The 20,688-nt window shown below is 35.5% G+C and overlaps 1 protein-coding gene across 5 annotated transcripts in view; it reads right to left on the reverse strand.

The window, feature by feature from the left end:
- The window catches only part of wap (DDB1 and CUL4 associated factor wap), a 141,989-nt gene extending 136,896 nt beyond the window's left edge, over positions 1 to 5,093 (reverse strand). For 4 of the 5 annotated variants that reach the window (XM_069837881.1, XM_069837879.1, XM_069837880.1 and 1 more), the window contains exon 1: positions 4,861 to 5,092. The gene's annotated coding sequence lies outside the window, so the exon portion shown is untranslated. Of the gene's footprint in view, positions 1 to 4,860 lie in introns of all 5 variants that reach the window. The other variant, XM_069837878.1, reaches the window with a different exon arrangement.
- Positions 5,094 to 20,688: the final 15,595 nt, after the last annotated feature.

Here is a 20,688-nt window from a genome sequence, read left to right on the forward strand (position 1 = left end):
GTTAACGTATTATTCTACATCATTTTTACATTATTTCACTTCCAAAGCATCTTCAGATTTCATAACCCCAATTGCTGATGAGGTATCCATGTTTGTTTAGGGCCGTATTCATAAACGAGACTTTGGATGAAGACTTCTCAAAGTCGACTCTAGTAAGTAGTAAAGTTTAACTTTGTTAAAAGTCCTATTCATAGACGATACTTCTGAGACTTTGACTTCGGTAAGTCTAGATTTGACGATCTTGTTCTAATGCTGGCAATCAAAGTCACTGCCTCCTAAACGAATTAAATTAATAGATAGTTGAAATAGAGTAGGCACTGCCACAATCAAAGCCATCTTTTGAGTCACAAATCAACGAAACAATTGAACATTGGTACATATTAAGCGATTGTTAACCGTTCTTGCAGCTTTACATAAGAATAATATTATTCGAGGGCTTAGTGTGAAATTAACGTAAGTACAAAAATTGACATTTTTAGATCTTTACACTAATCGATAATAATTCTACTTGGTCAGTTCCGAACAGTCTTTTATATAACACAATTCGCAACTGCAAAACATGATGGTATAGAGTTCATCTGAAATAGTATTGCCTGTTAAGAATTTTCTTGTGAATAAAACATCGATTGTAGTTACGTTAGTTCTACATGAAGCCCTCAAATTGTTTCATTATAAAATAATTTTATTCTGAATATATGGAAGATAAGAAGATGCAACAAATGACTGACTATGAAAGAGACATATTATCCTGCTGACAGTTGGCAGAGTTATTTCCTGCATGTCAGTAGAAACTACTTAAAAATTATTTGAAATCAATATGCAGAAAACATTATTATGACGACCCAAGGATTATAAATTAACTGTATATGCAACTGTAGCCTATAACCTATCCTCCATAGAATTAAATAGTCAAAATCAATATTAAGCTATCAATCCTTACCTACAGCGTAAGATCGCGATGAAATAAGTTGTATTATTGGTGGAACAGATAATCCTCTTTGATTATTATTCATCAATGAATGTTGAAACATGACGAGGATATCTAATACTGTCTGTTTATCAAATCTGTAGCTTGATTTGAATTTACAATCTACAATAATATGCTAAGGAACATGAGCAGCTTTAATATTATAGCCCTACTGCATGTTATCAATATTCTCGGCAAATTCAACTATTTTCCAAATATCAGTCATTTTCCTCTTATGTCCTCGAACGAAGGTCAAAGTTAAAGTCTAGATTTTCGGCGACTTCGAAGTAAAGTCACGATTGAAGTTAAGGCCGTGTCTCAAAGCTACATTTTCAGCTGAAGTGAACTAGATTGTTGACTAAATAGCCGGATGTGACATCAGAAGTTATGATTCAAAGCTACATAGTGCATAGCAATCAAGTCCGTAGTAGCTAGTAAACGAAAATGCTTGCTCGATTGTCGACTTGTTCACTAAATAAACATGGATACCTCATCAGCAATTGGAGTTATGAAATCTGAAAATGCTTTGGAAGTGAAGTAATGTAAATATAATGTAGAATAACACGTTAACTTTGAACACTGACATTGTTAGTACATTCTGTACAATGTTTTAAACATTATTGTAATATATTAAGCCCTCATCTTTTCCACATAATTCGTAATTCAACTGCATTAGGACACTGCCTTCTTAATTCAATGCTCCACCTTGATGTCATGGTTTTTTACAAAAATAATCTATAAAGACGGCCATGTTTCAAGCATACATTTCCAAAGCTCCCTAGTGTGTAGTTTACAAGTCACCTAGTTGCTAGTCACTAGTGTGTAGTATGGACTTGAGCTTTGAGACACAGCCTTACTTTCGTCAAAGTGTCGACTGTGAATAGGAAATGGTGACTTTGTACTTTCCAAGTCAACTTTGGTCCAAAGTCTCATCTATGAATACGACCCTTAGTGATCAAGTCAACAATCAAGCATTTTCGTTTACTAGCTACTACGGACTTGATTGCTATGCACTATGTAGCTTTGGATCATAACTTCTGACGTCACATCCGGCTATTTAGTCAACAATCTAGTTCACTTCAGCTGAAAATGTAACTTTGAGACACGGCTTTAATATGTGCCGCGTGTATATTTGTAAAATTATACCATCTCTGGCTTTCATTCTTTCATAAAAAACGCAACGCAAATCAGACATCAAATTTCAGTATGATACTTCCAAATAGCATTAAATTTAACTGCAGTAAGCCTACATATAGTTAATTATTAGTTTCGATATTATATAAAGTTTTCTGTGCATAAGATTTTGTTTAGTCCTACCTTATACGCATTTGTGCCCAGTCCTCGATTCACTCATGAGCTTCTGTAATGGCATAAAGCCTACATCCATCTAAAGGAACTACACTTTCCAATGATGAAAGAATTATTTAAATCTATTAAATAGTTTCTTGAGATTGCCTCATACAAAAACACGAACATTCTCTCTTTATAATATAATAATATTTAGTATATTATAAACACATATCACATCATCCGTATATTAATCCGATTGTTGTCCAAGGACTCCAAGGCCGCCTTCAATAAATGCAGTCATTTGTTTTACCTTTATTAATCTTATATTAATCTGACGTGGCCATGATATAAAAAGCATTGTCATTTTAAAAAAGATATATCTCGCCATATGGTAATGCAGAATTCCTGCACGGGAATATGTACTTTGGTACATCACAGTAATATCAGTCCTATCAAAATTTTGCATAGAATAAAACTTATCGGAAATAGTTTTTAAAGAAACTTTTGTTATGTAATATTTTTCATAAAAATCAATAATAAGCGAGATATTTCGATTTACTCAATTCAGGCCCCTTATAAGCCCCCTTTTAAATAGAGTATTTTGAATGACATAGAGCCTATAATCTAAGTTACAACGAACTTAATTTATATTCCAATTTTCATATAAATCGGATCAGCCATTCTCACGTGAAAAGGTAACAAACGTCCAGACACACAGATATACAAACAAAAATTTCAAAAAAGCTATTTTCGGTCTCAGGATGGTTAATTATACATGTTAACACCAATTATTTTTGGAAAATCGAAAATTACCAGAAAATTTTGGCTACAGATTTGTTATTAGTTGTTTCTAGAATTCAATTTTTTTTCCTAACAAAGGATTATTCTTATTTCGTATCAGGTGGTCTATTGAGAGTGGAATGTTTTGTGGAATAACTATACTTAAGTAACTTGGAAGTTTTTCAGTGAGTAAAGAGATACACGAGCATCAGTTTATTAACGGTTTTATAGCTGGTCATTGTAAGGATTTAAATAGCAGTGTCAGTGAATGCATGATTCTTCATTCCTTCAGGCGAACACATGATAGAAGCACGAGGGATGGTGTTAACATGATCAAATTTGCGCGTATTGCAGATGAATCTTATACACATATTATGAGCATGCTGCAATCTCTCTGCTAGGTTCTGGGTTGCACTTGTCAGCATTCATTGGAATGTATCAGAATTTAGATCCATGTCAACTATAAATAATTTATCCCAGGTAATCTCATTTGTAGATGATAAAAGTGAGACTATCTCAAGTAAAAAAATACGACAGCTTTATAAACAAGACACTATTAAATCTAATTAATGAATGATTTAGTGCACTAATGTTGATAAAACCAGTGTAGACTAATCAAATTTAGTACCACACAATACTGCTCAGTTTTCCTACAATATTAGATTGAAATATGGAAATGATGTCGAAGAATCGATAAACACAAAACTTCTTTGTTGGAATGTAACAATCACTTGAACTAGAAAACACATAGGCTTCAAAATATTACTCCCAAATTGGTGAAACTTCGATTCTACCCACACTCTACACATGAGAGAAAACGTACTTAAATCATTGAAACCTTTTCACAATCTCACACCTTCTATTCTGTAGGTGAATTCATGACATTCAACAACGCTTCATGAATATTTCTGTGTTGTATTAAGTATTCATACTAAACCTTTGTGTTGTACTAGTAGACTATATTGTAAAACTCTTCTGTATATATTTAAACTAAACTGTGACTATAATTAAGACTTTATATTACTATTAAGATTATTTTTGTTCCATATTCTAGCTCTGAAGCAATGCACTAATACCATGGGATGTAAATAAGTACATTTCTCGGCCTCACATCATTCAAATAACCCACTAATCTTGTCATATATCTTGGTCTCATGTCACTAAGCTAGTCCCTCATTTAACACATCTAACCCATAACGAAACGCAAATCAGACGTCAGTCCCGCATGTGGTGTGGGGAGATATCGAAGATAGGCCCAATTCGGCCTATATAAACAATGAATCCGTTCAACATTAAGACTCGGTTATCAGTGATATGTTTGTATGCTTGAAAGCCAGTGAATAAACTTTAAATTAAAGTTATATAGGCGATTATTTACTTTGGGCAAATGAGGGGATAGCTAATTAACAGGAGACCGAGGACTATGACAAGGTTAAAATTATTCATAATTAATTTTAGTTTGTACGTATTCAAGTCAAAAGGCGTCCGAAATACATTTTGTCGAGAAAACGCGCAACAGACTAAAGAAAAGAGAAACTAGAGCACAGGTAGTTCTGATAGCTATCCCATCTAACCCATGAACACTTAAATATCCCAACACGAACTACTGTAAATTGATGCTACTACATACATTTCATTGAACTAGACCTAGTAACAAATTGACATAGCGAAATGCATGTTAATTAAAATTAATTGCGGGGGACACATATAGGTACCACATATAAAGCATACGCTAAACTACACATTCAAACCTCAAAATTATGTCCAAAATACTATATGATTTATTCTTACAAGGCATTAAAACAATTAGTATATTAATTTACCTTTTACGGCTAAACGTTGGCTACCAGAAACTTATTGGTAGTAACTTGTCTCACATTGCGTACGTTCTTCTTTTTCGCGCTTACTTCGTTTGAAGGCGATAAATATCCATTACGCCTACATGCATGCGAACATACTACTTCAGAAAATTCTCTTCAGTGTTCCTTACAATTTTTTCTTCTACTCCATGAAAACAACCCTCTTGTCGAGATTTTCGATAAATAAGCAATCGAAAATTCAACCAGAGTTGGATCGATATGTTGAATCTATTCTTGTACACAGTGTTGCCAGACTCTCTACTTTGGTAGTCCCACACGAGAGTATAAAATTTCCCACATGAACATAGGTTTTCTCCATTGATACATAATTTACTATTTAAATAATGAGAGAGAGAGAGAGAGAGAGAGAGAGAGAGAGATTTCTAAAGGTACTATGACACGTCGTTACTTTTGCAGCGCCGTAGTACAAAAAATTGCGCAACTCTCGTACTGCGACGTGTGAACAACGGTGCATTCCGAAAAGTAGCGGCTGCCGAATTTGCTGCCCGCTACTTTTTCATGCTGCGCGTCAGCTTAGAAGTAGCGACGTGTGAACAGGATTCTCAGGGTTGCAGCCGCAGCATTTTTTATGGTTATTTAGTAAGCCTATGTTTGTTATACGAGCCCGTACCACGCCGTAGCGGAGAAGTGAGAAATATGTTCCCAAATTGAAGCAGCGGAAAGCCGCTATTTGTTTGGAAGAAAACGCGCGAGATTTCGAAACCACTATTTGAATACGCGTTGTATTGCGTATCCGAAAGTTAAATGTTTTTATTTACAGGAGCAATACTTCCTTTGCGATATACCTTTAATAACGTGTTTCTGCTGTCAGCAGAGTTGCTAGGTTTTCTGCGAGGGAAATCCGGATATTAAAAGCTAACTTAAGACATTAGACTTACCATCACTTTATCATAAGATTTATAGTTGTTTTCTGCAAAGTAGTGGTCACGTGCTTTTAATATAATATTAAGAAACACTAAAATACGAAGGACACACAGTACAGTGAATACTATAGGCTAATCGTTTTTTCTTTTATTAACCACGAATATGTTTTAACCATTCGCTACTAAATTTACAACTTTTCTTTTTTGAAACTGATACTGCAACAGTACATCTGACGATGAATCCATGTTTGAACATAGTTCAATAAACTTTAAAATGCAGCAATTTTATGTGTCTGTTATTGGTATAAAATACGATATCAAAACGCTATCTTTTTTGCCACTCAACGCACCTAAAAATACATAATGTTTATTAATTGCGAGAGCAGCGACTAAGTACCGAAACTGATCAATCAACAATGCGGTAGAATAAGGGGAACTATTATCTTGCGAGTAGAGTTGCCTTACGGCAATCAGTTGGGCTACCTCATAGACTTACTAAATTTCCGCGGGTTACCTCTCTGTTTACAATGTTACCATTTGAGTCAATATATAAATAAAAATATCAGATAATAGGAAATGCAGACTAATTTGTTCAAATTATGTTCTAGGCCATTTTCTCTCAAATCGGGATTTTTATCAATCCCGACTCGCTTTATCGGGATTCAACCAGGAAACTGGGAGAATTCCGCCTAAATTGGGATACCCGGCAACTCTAGCTGTCAGGCTTGCATCATTTTCATAGGGATTCTGAATGTGAATATTCATAACCACGGTTAATGAAAGAAATAAATGTCTACTTTTTAATTTAATCTGTAGGTTAAACTGCTGTATGATATCAAAAAGCATTATTATTATTATTATTATTATTATTATTATTATTATTAGTAGTAGTAGTAGTAGTAGTAGTAGTAGTAGTAGTAGTAGAAATAGTAGTAGTAGTAGAAATAGTAGTAGCAGCAGGGCTGGGCAAAATACTGACATCCAAGTATTTTAAATACAAATACAAAATACTTCAAAGAATAGTTCATTTTATTTATTTGATTGGGTTATTTTACGACGCTGTATCAACATCTAGGTTATTTAGCGTCTGAATGAAATGGTGATAATGCCGGTGAAATGAGTCCGGGATCAAGCACCGAAAGTTACACAGCACTTGCTCGTATTGGGTTGAGGGAAAACCCCGGAAAAACCTCAACCAGGTAACTTGCCCCGACCGGGATTCGAACCCGGGCCACCTGGTTTCGCGGCCAGACGCGCTGACCGTTACTCCACAGGTGTGGACTCAAAGAATAGTACTTGAATTACAAATACAAAATACTTTTAAAAAATTAACCAAAATACATTTGTATTTCAAATACTCGATGCAATATATATAAAGAAGTAAGACTATTACTGAAAATCTAAAATATTATATTAACATTAAAAGTATTTTTATCTCAAAGTTTCATATAAACACTGTAACTGAACATTCTTCCTTTTCCCAGTCAGCAATGAAATTATGCTATATCTGAATAATTACTGCTCCCTTAAAAAAAACAGTTTCTTAAAATGTTCATCAACTACCGGTAAGGATCCCCTTGCTGATAAATGAATAAATCCTGCAAAACAGACCAGTCTTTATACAGGCGCAGGGGAACACAAACTTGTATTATATTTTATAAAAGCTTGTTTCATTGTTGGGTAATTCTCTAGAGTGCACAGGGTTGTCCCTTTGCCACTGAAGAATTGTATGAACTCATACTCCACAGTAGACAAGTTCTTTTCCTTTTGCTTTTCAAAGTCTGTTGTACTTGAATTGAAAACATAAAAATTGTTTTCATCGTCTTCATCGTCTGAACTGACCAAAGGTGTAGCAGAGAACTGCTCAGTTGATTTCACACACACATATTCTGTATCCTCATCTTATCATTTGGTGAGGCAGTGTCAGGTAGCCATCTCATCTTAAATGATGGGTGGAATCAAGCTGCCAAAATAGCTCAATTAGCTTCTGGGATCAGATCAAACATCGTTTTAAATCTTGATGAAAGTGAACTTATTAGGATTGGGGTTACTTGGAATAGATGGCGTAGATTACTAGGTAACAGAATATGTAATCTATTTTTGAGGGAAATTAATGTGGACAAACGTTAGCCGTAATAGCACGTCTTCTCATTTTGCATTAAATCAAGAGCTACGGCAATGGGTTTCAGAACTGCACAATATTCTTCAAGGTACTGAAACTCAACATCTTTGAAGGTTGGCAATCCCAGTTTTTCACATATACTGTTTATATCATGTTTGAATTGCAATTTGTGAGAGGCTGAGTCATAAAGAGAATTCCATCGAGTTGGGCAAAGAAACTTTAATGGTTGTTTCAAGACGTCTGATATAATTTCTGAGGATTTGAGTCTCCTAGACGCATTCCATAATGCTGAATATTTAGCAAGTGTTGGGAGATGGATTCTTGATGCTGTTGGAGATTTCTTTAAGATAATCAGTTGTGGCAAGAAAACTAAGTGTATGGTTGGCACATCTGAAATGGGTAGACAAATAAGACAAAAGTTCATTCTTCAAATCCAAATCCAAAACTTGAAGGATAAGAAGAAGAAGAAAGTATTTTGAGTAAGTTATTTGAAATACAAAATACATCAATTTTATGTATTTAAATACAAAATACTTTCGAAAATCTTTACAAATTACAAAATACAAATGTATTTCAAATACTGCCCAGCAGTAGCAATAGTAGTAGTAGTAGTAGTAGTAGTAGTAGTAGTAGTAGTAGTAGTAGTAGTAGTAGTAGTAGTAGTAATAGTAGTAATATAAGAAACTGTTTCATTAATCCGTAACTAAGACAAAGGTTACTTTCAATTAACTTCTTATAATTTATACAGTTTCTGTATCTTTAATTCGGCGAATAATTATTCATGTATGCACTGAAACAACAGCTGTTTGAACACAATGGAGTGAATGAAGAACAATAACAATGTATATGGTAATAACGTAGTTTGAAAGGTAACAACTACTTCGAAATGAGTTGAACACATTGAATGATTCACTGTAGGGTAGAAATTCTCTCTGCGGATTGCACCTATCCATTTTCGGTTAAGGGAATCTTTATTCAGAGGAAACCTGAAGCACAAACAGTTGTATAAGTACAATAGTTTGTCTTCTGTAACATAATACGGAGCAAAAATCGTCGTAGAAATTAAAGATTACCTAATCAGTGAAATGTAACATTCCTTCCTTATCTTTACATCCATGTGCATTCCTGCAATTAAAACAGCACACGAATGAACCTGTACTTAACAACGATAACGGAAATATTGTTAAAATAAATGCATTTATATGTGAGCATTCAAATTAACTTTCACGTTCCTGTTCCCAGGCTCCGGCAAGCTTGTCAGTGTCTTTGGTCCTTTATAATAATATAAATAAGTATTAATTATTTTATTTCATCCTCACACAGCGCAATAATTACTTATGCTGATGAAGATGCCATTGCATAACAGAACGAAACAGCCAGATGTGAACGCGCAATATAATAATATAGTCGTGTGATATCCATTACTATGGCGGTACACGAAACAATATCGAATGATGAAATATGGAATGTCAACGAAATGCTGATAGCGAGAAATATATCATAGCTCCAACCATAACTTGTTATTGTTTTAGACGAGCTTAGGATTAGGTAACGATTGAAAGTGCTGCATTATTTTGCTTCTCCAGAAAGGCAATAAATAGTTCATGAAAATAGTGTGACTTCTGTAAGAATGTCGGCAATCATAATGTGCTGTATTATTGCGTACCGTACCACACTGCTGTGCCTTCTTAAATTACTTTATGAACATTAATATTTCAGAAAGAGTCACGAATTGCAGTGATGAGCGGCAATTAAGCCGGCAGTCAGTGTACGCATTTCATAACGATAACAGTCGGCCGTGCGATAACAGGCCAAGTCCCGGTATTCCTCGTTCCCGACCCGAGACTGGCACGAGAATACGATTCTCGGAACTGGCGTTATCGGCCAGCTAGTATCGCCTACGACAGGACTGGGCATCGAGAGCGGATCCAGACTCTAAACGGGGACGCTTAATATTCATCCGTTACTGAATCAACGCTGCGCGGTGTTCGGCGGGGAAGAAAGAGGATGAAGAGAAATCATATGGCTCCCCGTGAGAGAGTAGAATCCGCTCTTGCTGCCCAGCCCTGGCCTACGAGAACGATCGGGACTAGGCCGGTTACACACTATACCGAGAGATGTGTAATGTGAAATGTGCGCCGATAAATGCGTGAAATCGAAAATATTGTTTTAAATGGAACGTCACACACTACGAGTTTCTCGCTCACCTCGAGCGAGGTAAACACATTTCTCGGTCTGATCGCTAGCCCAGCGAATTTTTCAATTCACATTTGACGTCTGGCAACGATTACGATTACACACAGACATCGGGAAAACATTTTTCAGTTGTTTTAAATTCAGAAAACATAGCAAACTTGTTCTAATATGTCAGATCGGCCATTGAAATTTTTCGGTGTCATACGAATAGGTATGACACACGAGACGATAACCATGATAATACTAAATTGAAGACTTCCCCGGAAAAAGGAATATAACATCAAATTATTAAAATATGTGATGTAGGTAGGAAAATAAATTTTAAAGCATTTATTTATAACAATAAATTATGGAACTCAATGGCTGAATAAACTTTTATCCCTGTTTAGTGAAATGATTGTGATAGTAAATATAGCACTAATGAAGTATGTTCCTGAAATAATTTGCCTTTCTACTGAAACATGAATTTACAGTTTTGTTGGTTATGTCCTCATTCCAGGGAGGTCTTCAAATAAAAGAAGAATTCTGGAAGAAGATATAAACAGATTAATCAGACATTAATTAGGTTAGGTTTCTGATTTGCAATGCCACTCAACATAAGATTGGCTATGAATGAAATTATGTCCTTATTATCACATAATACTTAACAATGAAAATATATTTTATATTAGCTATTACTGTATGTATTACTTGCTAGTCAACACGATAATTTATTAAGGATTCAGTTTTCTTCATTGTACTCGTGATTCAAGGGTTGGATTATTGGATCGAAGAGAATGCTGTTCCTGTTCATAAAAAGCATGGATGGGCATCGTGCCTCACTTGAGAAATAATGCCTCACTGACCTTCACAGAGCTTATCGCTCTGAGTGACATCACCTTCACAGTCCCCATCCCTCCCTCACGCAGCTCCAAGGCGTGGACAGGTTCTATATCAGTTTCATAAGCAATGTCAGTGGTGGCATAATGGCATTATCAAAGCAGTGTGTACGCGTTAGAAAACGATTATTTCATGAGAAATGGGAGGAAGAGTTTTTTTGCTGTTTAGAAGGGGAGAACATACGATGTATGTTATGCTCGAAAATCCTATTAGGCATCAATAAATTTAATATACAACGACATTACTTCTTATGTCATAAAGAACATGCCGAATAAGAAGGAAAGACAAATTAAATGTTATGTTTCGTACTATTACGAAGAAAATTTATGATCTCAACATTTGCATAGTATACTAAATACGACATTATACCTTAAACACGCTGCATTAAAAGGTACGAGGAATTAAATGTTGTTTGTACGTATTATTTCCAAAAGAAGTTTATAAAAAAAATATCAAATATGCGTAGAAAACGAAATATGATTTTCTGAAATTATTTTAGGTCGAGAACGTGCAAATCTCTTAAGTAATCTTGATAAACGCCAGAATATTAAAGAAAATAAACGTAGGCAACGTGATGGAATATTATTGGCTAGTTACGCAATTTCTCGCCTGTGATTTAAATCAATTCAATGATGGAGAAGTAGTAAAGAGGTTTATGATTAAAGCTGCCGAATTAATTTGCCAAATTGAATAAAAGTTTTCGAGTCTCTCACGTTAACCAAGCGCTTTCCTAATAATTCGCCACTGACCGCCTGAGCGATTACGATAAGGTGACGCAGGTCACAGCAGTTTATATTTCCCATCCTACTCTGCCGTCTTCTCTCCTAGTAAACAAACTATTTCAAATCGACTGCCTCACGTAACCGAAAATTGTGCCCATGTATGATAAAAACTGAACAGTATCATTCCTGAGTATTTAAATTCATTAATATGTCGCATCAACGGACGTATATACGTCACCAAACATCGTAAAGATGAAGATTACATTTGTAAAAAGTATCATTCCGTTTCGCGATAAAGTGAAATACAATTTCCTGCATGCCGTTTAATATAGTGAGGGAATAATGGTATTTTTCCAGAAAAATTGCAACAAAGAAGCAGTAGCGTATACTGGTTTAAGGGTCTGGGCTACCACTGACCCTATTATTACACAAAATATATTTTAAAATCCCTATAATAAAATTCCTTACCTATTTATATGTGAATTCCAGACGTCTTGATTGGGACGAAAATGCTTTGATGACTTCGTCATTGAAATTACAGTTGGGCCGCTTGCGAAGTTTCTGTAGAAATGACTTTTCAATGGACATCAGTGCCAAGCCGGATAAACGTTCTTGTGTATGAGTTGATCTACAGTAGGATTTTATTCTCTTCAACGCAGAAAATGTTCTTTCTACTGATGCTGACGTAGCTGGTATTGTCACAATTAATGTTGCCAATTTAAGGACTTCAAGAATAACTTGGTTCATCTGGTTTTCATATATGGCAGATAATATTTCATGGATAGGTTTGTTCGAAAAATCAAAGACCTCTGCTGAACATATTACGCTTAACTTATTTTTCAAACGTACTTGATCAAAGTGACTGTTATAGGACTGAAATAATTTGTTTAGTGCCTCATTCGGGAAGTTTTCTCTATAAGCAAAAAAATTTTTGAGAATCTAGAAGATATGTGAACTGAAGCTTTCCATAATCAGAAAATCTGTCAGTAATTTCCATGTGCATACGATCTAGTATGCTGTAGTACAGCTGCCTGTATTTCAATTCATCATCTCCTTTTCTTCGCTTTAATGGTGGTTCCATTGTATTGGCTGAAGAATTTTCATTTTCCATATTACTCCATATGGACGGAAACCCACTACGTCTGAACTCGGATATAGTATTTTTTAACTTTGATACCTTTTGCAAGCAGTATACTATGTCTAGACTTTTTGTCTGAAGAATATTGTAGAGCACATCTGTATATGCGAACACTCTAGTATAGACTTCAAGAAGAAATATATTCTGAAACTGTGTAAAAAAAAATACAAATATCCTTGAGCCTGCACAATTAAAGCATCATCCCAGTTTTCTTTAGAGTCATTACAAATGATATTTTCAAAGAAAGCAGTCAGTTGTTCTCTGTATTCCTTTACTGTATTTACAAGCCGAGATGTAAAATTCCATCTAGTTGGTGCTATTTTTGGGAGTTTCTTTTTCATAAATTCCTTGAGTTTTTCTGATCTTTTAGGAGATGATGAGAAAAATGCAGCTAAACCCGACAGTGTTTTGAAAAAAATGCGGCATTCTGGAATGGATGAAGTAGTTTGTTGCAAAACTAAATTGAGAACATGGCTGTAACAATGGACAAATAGTGCTTGAGGATACTTTTCTTGAACTTCTGTTTTTAAGCCATTAATATTTCCCGCCATAACTGAGGCACCATCGTATGTCTGTGCAATTAACTTATTGCCGACATTGTATTCTGCTATAACACCTTCCACATGCTGAAAAAAAGCAGCAGCAGTTTTGTCCGAACTGACATTATTTGTGAATCCTATAAACCATTCTTGAACATTAGCAGTACTGTCGACGTATCTTAAAACAGTGGACAATTGACTCTGATCACTTGTCATCAACAACAATGGCCACAAAAGGTGTTTCTTCTATTTCAGATTTTATGTTCCTTATCATAACCCCACTTATAGCAAATATTAAGTAATTCTGAATTGCGGGAGAAATACCACGAAATACTGTTGAACTCTCAAGATGATTGGCCAGTAAATGGTCAAATTCACTTAAGGAACCTAAATATTCAATATAATTTCCTCTATTGTCTGATTCCACACTCTCATTATGATCCCGAAAAGCCAATTCTTGTTTTCCTAGAAAGCAGACTGCATTAATAAGACGCAGTAAAATCTCCCGATTTTTTTTTTCACAAGAGCATTGTGTTGGTTGACGTGTAGAGCTTTTTGCTTATCTAGCTGTAAATCAATTCTTGTCTTCCCAAAGTTTGCAAAGTTCATGCTACTACAAATATGAGCTTTTGATTTGTCGTGTTTTAGGACTGCCGTTCGAAGGGAGTTCATATTAGAAAACCCCTCTTTTGACCACACATTAGTTTCGCGGCTAAATAACAAACATGGCCAGCAAAATAGTTTAGACAGTTTAGAACTACCACACAACCAATTCCACTTACCATATGATGTTGAAGTGAAATGGCGTGTGTACTCACGCTGTTTTTCTTTTACGTTCATGAACAAATTTAACTCAGGAGTTGGTCTTTCCATTTTCACAATTTCAACTTTCTCGTTGTATGTACGACGGTTAAAAGACACGTTTAATAAACCTTCTATTACACAGTCATTTTCAACACAAACCTCTCCAGAAACTTGTTCTGCCATATTTTTCACAATATCACTTAATTGGAAAATTAAAAACTTAATAATTCACAATTAATATAACTCTTAGACACTCGAACAAATCACAAATTTAAAATACTGAAGTGCAAGAACACAATCACATTCAGAGCTAGCGTACTAAGCGTATTGTTGATTCGTGCCTTCGAAGAAACCGATTACGAGAGCGGCAACTCACCCGGGCTACACTGCACGATAAAAACAGAAGGGAACGGGGGACGGGCAGTTGTGCGACAGGGCAGGACAGCGTGAGCGGAACGGTCACAGGCTACTCCTCGTAGCAGCGGTTTCTCCAGCGATGCCGCCATGACAACTTGTTTCTTTTCGAGAGCAGAGAGCGCATATAAATCTAACAATTACTTTAGTTTTAATTACTGTGGTAAAACTAATAATACAAAATTATTACATTATATTATATTATAAACTTTTTCTTTTGTAATTTGCTTGGGCTACCGCCGGTAGCCCCGGTAGTCCGCAAAATACGCCCCTGCAAAGAAGGCACAATTTTCTTTCGTTTCACTGGCTTCTGGGAGTTGTATAATGTAGTAAAACATGGCTTTGGTTTGCAGCTACAAATATTGCACTTTCAGGATAAAAATCTTCTGGTGCTTGTGTATTCTAATAACATGGTTTTAGTTTGCAGCCTCAAATACTGTACTTTCATGATAAAATTCTTTTGATACTTGTGTATTCTAAAGGTAAGCGTTGACTACATCATATCGCACTCCTCGTACGAATCGCACGCAACGGATATTTTAAGTGTAGTGCGTTCACTGTAACGGCTTCACCTCATCACCTCATCGGATTCCCCTATCAGCTGTTTAAAACATGACGTCTTACAATATTGACATTACTGAAAGCAGAGGAGTTGAGGTTAGGTCTATTAATTACGTCTGTTAGCGAATAAGAATTTGTAATTGCTTCATGCGTCTTAATTGAAGAGGAAGAAACGAAAGAAATATTGGTTACATAATATATATGTAAGAAATGACTCGATTACTGTAATGGGAACGCCTCAAATTATATAATTCTTCGCAATTTTCTACACGCGAAACATGTTTTCCGTCTGCCATTTTGCGACGACACTGAACATGGCACAACATAATAGTAACAGTTGACCAATTAAAATTGATTTATTAAAGAAGGCCATGATCGCACGCATCGGAAAAGATGCCCATCCGAGAAACGTGGACGGATTTGCCGAGAGGCGATGCGTCCGATACGATGTAGTGAACGCGGTTATATAACAATTACAGCAGAGATAGTCTTTTTCCGATCCGTGCGATTCGTCCGATGAGTGCGATAAGATTTTTTTCTCTCTCTTTATTTTTTGTGTAACTTTATTTTGTATATAGTGTATTTTTTTCTCTGTTTTTCTATATTATTGTATTTGTATTCCTGGTGTTGTGGAAGAGAAATAAATAAATAAATAAATAAGTAAATAAATAAATACGATGTAGTGAACGCTTACCTTACGATGTTGTAGACCACACTTGTTAAAATTATACAAATTTGATTCTTCTATATTTAATTGATGAACTAGTGGACTTACTCGTGTTAAATATGAAATATTTGTCCGGCTTACAGCTGTTTCAGTGCTTCACGCACCATCATCAGAGCCTACTAGATCGCGGCGTCATTTTGGACTTCTCTGCCTGTTAGGAGGGTGTATTTTATTGTTGGAAGGTGTTGAAGTGTGGAGTCGAATAGTGTGTGTGTACTGAAATTGATCTGTGCGTTGAGGATTTGATCGGGGTGTGTTTTAGTGTGTTTGTATATTTCTTATTGTTCTAGTGTGTTGAGTTTTTGGTTCTTGGGTTGTGTGTGTAGGATTTCCATGTCCGTATTTATGTTATTATATGTATGGTTAGTACTGGTTATGTGATCGGCGTATGTAGATGTATTGTGTCCTCTGGTTATAGCTTTAATGTGTTCTTTGTAGCGTGTTTGGAATGATCTGCCTGTCTGTCCTATGTAGAACTTGTTGCAACTATTACATTTGAGTTTGTATACACCTGTGTGGTCGTATTTATTTGTTTGTGTTTTTTGTGTGTTGAGATGTCTTTGTAGTGGTTTTCTGTTCTGTATGTTATGTTGTATTTCTGTTTTCTGAATGAAGATGCGATCTTATGTGTGCTTTTGTTTTCATATGTTAGTGTGATGTATTTCTTGTGTTCTTGTGTTTGTGTTTTGTGTATTTTTGTGTTTGTTAAGTTTTTGTTTTGTCTTCCTAATGATATTGTCTATTATATTTGGATTGTATCCGTTTTCTTGTGCTATGTATTTGATTGTGTTCACTTCTTCATTGTGGTGTTGAAGGCTCATGGGTATGTTGAGTAATCTGTGTACCATTGTCCTGAATGCAGCATGTTTGTGTTGTATGGGGTGGTTAGATGTGTTGTGTATGTGTGTGGTGGTGGTGGTTGGTTTTCTGTATATTTTGAAGGTGTGTTTGTTGTCGATTTTTGTTATGGTGATGTCTAGGAAATTTATGGAGTTGTTTTCAAGTTCTAGTGTGTATTGAAGTTTTGGGAGTAATTTGTTTATGTATTGGTGTAGTTTGTGTATTTGTCTTTTGTTTCCTTTGTATAGTGTGAGTATATCGTCTACATATCTGTGCCAGTATATTATGTTGTCTGCATACTTGTTGTGTTCATTGTTGAGTATGTATGTTTGTCCATAACAAAAATCGACAACGAACACACCTTCAAAATATACAGAAAACCAACCACCACCACCACACACATACACAACACATCTAACCACCCCATACAACACAAACATGCTGCATTCAGGACAATGGTACACAGATTACTCAACATACCCATGAACCAACAACACCACAATGAAGAAGTGAACACAATCAAATACATAGCACAAGAAAACGGATACAATCCAAATATAATAGGCAATATCATTAGGAAGACAAAACAAAAACTTAACAAACACAAAAAATACACAAAACACAACACAAACACAAGAACACAAGAAATACATCACACTAACATATGAAAACAAAAGCACACATAAGATCGCATCTTCATTCAGAAAATAGAAATACAACATAACATACAGAACAGAAAACCACTACAAAGACATCTCAACACACAAAAAACACAAACAAATAAATACGACCACACAGGTGTATACAAACTCAAATGTAATAGTTGCGACAAGTTCAATATAGGACAGACAGGCAGATCATTCCAAACACGCTACAAAGAACACATTAAAGCTATAACCAGAGGACACAATACATCTACATACGCCGATCACATAACCAATACTAACCATACATACAATAACATAAATACGGACATGGAAATCCTACACACACAACCCAAGAACCAAAAACTCAACACACTAGAACAATACGAAATATACAAACACACTAAAACACACCCCAATCAAATCCTCAACGCACAGATCAATTTCAGTACACACACACTATTCGACTCCACACTTCAACACCTTCCAACAATAAAACACACCCTCCTAACAGGCAGAGAAGTCCGAGATGACGCCGCGATCTAGTAGGCTCTGATGATGGTGCGTGAAGCACTGAAACAGCTGTAAACCGGACAAATATTTCATATTTAACACGAGTAAGTCCACTAGTTCATCAATTAATTATATTCAAGTGTTAAAAGTGGTGTACGCAAGATTCAAAATGGACTTCTGTATTTATTTCATTGTTGTAGCCCTCCCTTCACTTGTTACAAATGTAACACTCGTTAGGTCCAAGATGCAATGCTATGAAAACTGATCATTTCCCTGGTAATTCGTGCTGGAACTATTGCGTCTTATGTTGATAATTTTATTGGGTGCCATGAAAGAAGCTCCATCACCTCCTATATTATGACCACATTATCATGTTACTGAACGTCGTGAAAAAAAAAAAATTGAAAACGCATAGTTCCAGAGCCACTTTTGCATCAAAGAGTCTGTCAAATACACTTATTGCAGTTTTATGCAATATAAATCTTTTTCTTTTCATGGTAATGGAGTAACAATCAAAATTTAACTTCTCAAATAAAATAAATAAAAGTTATATTTCATTAATTCATGTTTTGCACCACGAAATTATGTAAACTACTTACCTTTTAAGTATTATTAAATTCTTGGTTTGATCCACTGCTATATTTTTATTAAGAAATTGGATGATTTAAGGTTCAAACTATAGACTACAACATAATAAACATAGAAAAAAACACAATTGTTTGTATATTAACATTTTATTTATATTATGATTAGAATATGAATATCTCAGTACAATGAATTGCATTTACGATACTGTACCATTTGTATAGAGTCCGAGGATTAGGAAGAGCTGTATCAAATTCGTTAACAAAGTTATATGTGTTAGGGAAAAGAAAATTAATTGTTATCGGTACGTTTTCATCACACTGTTTCCTTTGCTTCTTACCATTAATCTTTTATATGTCTCTTGAGAAGAGATACGAAAGTCTTTGAAATGGAACGTGACATATCACAAAACTCGTAGCCTATTCAAACAAGATTTTCTGTTTCACAGTTTCCAACACATCTTTCAAATGACCCACTGATTTCACCACTCGCCATTTATTCTGCTGCAATGTCTTATTCTCTTTTTGTATACAAAACTATTCTTTCCTTAGCTTCCTTATTCTTCTTCCACAGAACCCGAATTTCATTTTCAGTATCAGCTCCCAATGATATAATGGAGGTCCCAATTTCGTGTACAACTGTCACAGTGGAGAGAGGAAGAGAAAGATATCAGCAAACTTCCGTCTTACTCTTCTTATTTCCTGAAAATAATAATTCATATAACATAACGAGCCTATTTTATACATAGTAGCGAATAGATATACAAAGATTATGGTTAACTATCAGTGTAATGCTCATCTAACTAACCTTTGGTTCTTCAAGGTGCAAATATATACAGCACAGCCCCCTTTCTGATACACATATAAATGATAAGGTCGTGCGATCCACATCCTCCTCCCTGAAGTGACTGGCAACAAATAATGCTGCAACGACAACACGAGGTGTCCGAACAGCTTTAACCTCAGGTTCCTTTGGAAAGTTGTAACACAAGTTAAATTTAAATATTAATAAACTACAGACGACAACAACTCCGAATATTTACGTATATAATGTCATTAGTTTCTCATACATACCCATGATAGGTTATTCCACGTAAGTTCTTGGACTCTTTATTTCCTCTGCCATACAGCACACCGGAACGACATATTTAAATTTATCAAAATATTACTCAAAACACTTAAAATAACAAAACTACACCATGAAAATACAATGATAGGTTAAATTAGGATTGCTACCGCGCGACACTGGCAACTATTTTCTATTCTGTGCTCTTTGGTTCGATTACACATTTCTCGGCGCTGTGTGTGGACAATATTGTCTCGCCTCGCTCGCGCATTTCTCGGCGCACATATCACATTACACATCTCTCTGTATAGTGCGTAACCGGCCTATGGTCACACGTCGCTACATTTGCAGCGTTGCAGTACAAAAAACTGCGCAACTCTCGTACTGCGACGTGTGAACAACGGTGCAACCCGAAAAGTAGCGGCTGCCGAACCTGCTGCCCGCTACTTTTTCATGCTGCGCGCAGTTTCGAAGTAGCGACGTGTGAACAGGGTTATCAGGTTTGCAGCCGCAGCATTTTTGATATCGATTTTGTTGAAACTTTTGCTGCGGTTGCGACCAGTGTTGCCATCCAAATGTGCCAATGATACTTTTATTGTTTGGATGTATTTTAATGTTAGATATGATTAAAATAAATTATTTGTAACAGTTACTAAATGCACAACACAGTCTGAGTACATTTGCTGACGATATAATTTATTATTATTATTATTTTTTTTTTTAATTTTCCGTAGCGTATTTTCAAACAGGAGGGTTGCCAACATTGATTACGTGAATATGCCGTTTGTTATCACACAGTCTTATTAGACTGTGGGTTATCATTTAATTATATAGGCGTTTTTAAAAGCTTTATAGTAAAAATAAAGCCAATTCCTTAATATAAGTTAGGACAGAATAGCAAATAATAGATAAGTAGGCTTTCGCATGTGTTTATTAATAATGCGAACATAACCACAAAATGTATATTGAGAAGTCAACACGGAGATGAAAACCTGCAGCAAGACTGAGGCTGCAAAGGTAGCGCCTTGTGTGTGAACAGACACGCAACCTCCAATTGCAACTTTTGCAGCACTCGGGTTGCGCAGCACGAAAAGTAGCGTGCAGCGCGCTACTTTTGACTTACGTGTGAACACGACACGCAACTTTTGCAGCTGCAGTA

Source organism: Periplaneta americana, chromosome 10, assembly GCF_040183065.1.
Source record: "Periplaneta americana isolate PAMFEO1 chromosome 10, P.americana_PAMFEO1_priV1, whole genome shotgun sequence".
Taxonomy (NCBI): Eukaryota; Metazoa; Arthropoda; class Insecta; order Blattodea; family Blattidae; genus Periplaneta; species Periplaneta americana.